Here is a 3915-nt window from a genome sequence, read left to right as displayed (position 1 = left end):
CACTGAAAATCTAAACCTGAGAAACAGTAATAAAAGTTTTACTAAGTTTTAATAAAATGATTTACAGTGATGCTGTTTGCTAGCTAGTATGCTGACCATCCAATCAAAGGAGGAGAAAATGCTGACGTTATCGTTAGCCAGCTAGATGGCCCTGATGCTGCCAACTCGAAATCTGATTGGTTAAAGCAACGGTTTCATTGCCATTGATTTAAGCTAACAGATGCCTGCACTGTTAATTATGAAGGCCTTAAGGCAGATTTCTTTGACCCTGGCAACACGATTGCTGAAATATGATTGGATAAAAGCGCTAATATAAACATACACTGTTGGAAGCAGTGCAACCAAGAGAAAAGCTATGAAATTAAGAGAATAGACTATTGTAAATAATTTAATACACATTCATGGAAAAATATATTAAAACTAAATCAGTGGTTCTGATAGTGTTTAGGCCAGCAGAGGCTTTGCTGGCCCTGACGGCCCACCACTGTTTCTGGGTGTATTTTAATCATTGCAAGCTAGAAACTGTATTAGTGGGTTTTGAACAATATGTGCACTGTGACACCAGGAAAAAAAAAATTTGGACAAATATTATTGCAATGTCAAAAATGCATATGTAGCTAAGTCAAAGCCCCCTCTGTCCAATTCGGATCATAATGTTCTACATCTGATTCCTTCTTATAGGTCCGTTTTTAAGGCATATAAACCAGAGTACAAAATGGTTAATATATGGACAGACACTTAAGGGCTGTTTTTTGTGCACAGATTGGTCCATATTTCACCAATTAGAGCTTGATGAGGCCACTGAAACAATAAGTGATTACATTAACTTTTGTGTAGATAATGTGGTAGAAAAAAGGATGTTGTTGTTTATCCTAACAACAAGCCATATATTACAAAGGACATTAAAGAGTGCATAAATAATAAAAAGCTGGCATTTAGGAACAGGGATAAGGTAGGACTATTAGTGGCACAGAAAGAATTAAAATATCATTTGAAAAAAGCAAAGGAACAGCACAAGCAAGCTATGGAACACAGTTTTTATAATTCTAACACAAAAAAACTTTGGGAAACAATGAAATTGGTTACTAACATGAACCCTGCTAAGAAACATATTACAACATTGGACAACCTACAAAGAGCAAATTAGCTAAATGAGATTTATTTGAGATCACAAAATGACTTTGAGGAATGTCACAGCATATTACAGTCATTGCCTGATACCAAAGATACCCCCTGGGTAGAAGTAGACCCAGTCAAGCGTCCCCAACTAAGCAAACCAAAGGTGAATGTAGCAAGGAACCAAAACTCCATCGGTGACAGAAATTAAGAAAAACCCTTGGGAGAAACCAGGTTCAGTCGGGGAGCCAGTTCTCCTCTAGCCAGATGAAACCAGCATGGTGTGGTTTTATTCCAGGCTGCAACACAGGTTAGATTGTGCAGAGGATGTGTCTGGTTCCCGTGGTCTTGTGCCGATGACTGTCTAGTTGACGAGGTCTTCACAGGGGATCTGCCTCGGTGGCTCATCTAGTTGACATGGTCTCCACTGACATTCAGGGCTGCAGAGGTTGTCTCTAGGTGCTGATCCACCATCTGATCTGGATACAGATTGGATCTGGGAGGCTACGGTGACCATGTGATCTGGATACAGGCTAGTTCCATATGGCTACTGTGACCTCGGAATAGGAATGAAAGAGACTAATATTAGCTTGCTATTCTTCTTACGGTGCAGCAAGTACATTGGGTGTTATGGGAAGTGTTCCCGGTTCCAGTTGACCTAATTAATGCAGCCTAACAATCCTTTAATGGATTTGAATAGAAATAGAAATCTGATAGTGTGGTATGTGTATGCCAAATTAAGGAGATGTAAAAGAGAGGTCTTTAATCTAGATTTAAACTGACAGAGTGTGTCTGCCTCCCAAAAAACGCTAGGTAGATCGTTCCAGAGTATGGGCGCTAAATAGGAAAAGGATCTGCTGCCCGCAGTTGATTTTGATATTCTAGGTATTATCAAATGGCCAGAGTTTTGAGAACGCAGCGGACGTGGAGGACTATAATACAATAAGAGCTCGTTCAAATACTGAGGTGCTAAACCACTCAGGGCTTTATAAGTAATAAGCAAGATTTTAAAATCTATAGGAGGTTTAATAGGGAGCCAGTGCAGTGTTGACAGAACCGGGCTAATATGGTCATACTTCCTGGTTCTAGTAAGAACTCTATTCTTAACTCTATAATTAACGTTTCTGCATTTAAAATTGATAGCATATGTCATAATTTAGATATATTTTTAAGATGGAAAAATGCGGTTTTACAAATGCTAGAAACATTCAAATAGCACACCTAGGTTCCTAACTGATGACGAGGAATTGACAGAGCAGCCATCAAGTGTTAGACAGTGTTCACGTGGAGGTTTTTGGTCTAAAAATTAAAACATCTTTTTTTCAGAATTTAGCAGTAGGAAATTACTAGTCATCCAGCTTTTTAAATCAACTATGCATTCCGTTATTTTTTGCGAATTGGTATGTTTCATCAGACCACAAAGAAATATAGTTTGTTATATTTTGTAGTATATTCAAAAGAATATTGGGGTCGATAGTGTCAAACGAAGCACTAAGATCCAGTAGCACTAATAGAGAGATACAACCACGATCAGATGATAAGAGCAGGTCTTTTGTAACTCTGATGAGAGCAGTCTCGGTACTATGATACGGTCTAAATCCTGACTGGAAATCCTCACAGATACCATTTCTCTCTAAAAGGGAACATAGCTGAGAGGATACTGCCTTCTCTAGTATTTTCACAGAAAAGGGAGATTTGAGATTGTACTGTAATGAACTAATTATCTAGGATCAAGTTGTGTTTTTTAATGAGAGGCTTAATAACAGCCAATTTGTTGACATATCCTAATGACATTGACAAACTAATACAATTCAGAAGAGGATCTATGACTTCTGGAAGCACCGCTTTTAGGAGCTTAGATGGAATAGGGTCTAACATACATGTTGTAGGTTTTGATGATTTGACAAGTTTATACAATTCTTCCTCTCCTATAGTAGAGAATGAGAGGAATTGTTCCTCAGGGGATCTATAGTGCACTATCTGATATCTAACTTTATCTCTAATAGTATCGATCTTGAAAGTAAAGTAGTTCATAAAGTCATTACTGCTGTGCTGTTGGGAAATGTCTGTGTGTTGATACTTTATTTTTCGTTAATTTAGCCACTGTATTGAATAAATGCCTGGGGCTGTGTTTGTTTTCTTCTAAGAGAGACGAAAAATAAGCAGATCTAGCAGTTTTTAGAGCTTTTCTATAAGTAGAAGTACTTTTCCGCCTTGCAATATGAAATACATCTAAGAATGATGCATTTTATATCAAATGCATCATTCAAATACCTCTAGTTTTGTGTTCATGCAGACATTCTCCTGGCTGCTCTCTAAAGGTCTTCACATGATTTACAGTCATGGGCAAAAGTTTTAGCAGTGACATAAATTTTGTGTTTTGCAAAGTTTGCTGCTTCAGTATTTGTAGATTATTTTTCCACATGTTTCTATGGCATACTGAAAAACAATGATAAGCATATCATAAGTTTTAAAGGCTTTTATTTGCAAAAAATATGAGTCAATATTTATAGTGTTGACCCTTGTTCTTCATAATCTCTGCAATTCGCTCTGGCATGCTGGATATTAGCTTCTGGGCCAAATCCTGACTGATGGTGATCCATTCTTGCCTTATTAGTTCTCAGAGTTGATCACAATTTGTGGGCTTCTGCTTGTCCACTCGCCTTTTGAGGACTGACCACAGGTTCTCTATGGGATTGAGTTCTGGGGAGTTGCCTGGCCACGGATCCAAAATTTCAATGTAATGATCTTCGAGCCACTTCTTTATCACTCTTGCTTTGTGACATGGTGCTCCATCAT

Source organism: Sinocyclocheilus grahami, unplaced genomic scaffold (genome assembly GCF_001515645.1).
Source record: "Sinocyclocheilus grahami isolate Dianchi unplaced genomic scaffold, SAMN03320097.WGS_v1.1 scaffold1760.1, whole genome shotgun sequence".
In the NCBI taxonomy this organism is placed as follows: domain Eukaryota; kingdom Metazoa; phylum Chordata; class Actinopteri; order Cypriniformes; family Cyprinidae; genus Sinocyclocheilus; species Sinocyclocheilus grahami.
This window is presented reverse-complemented; position numbering follows the sequence as displayed.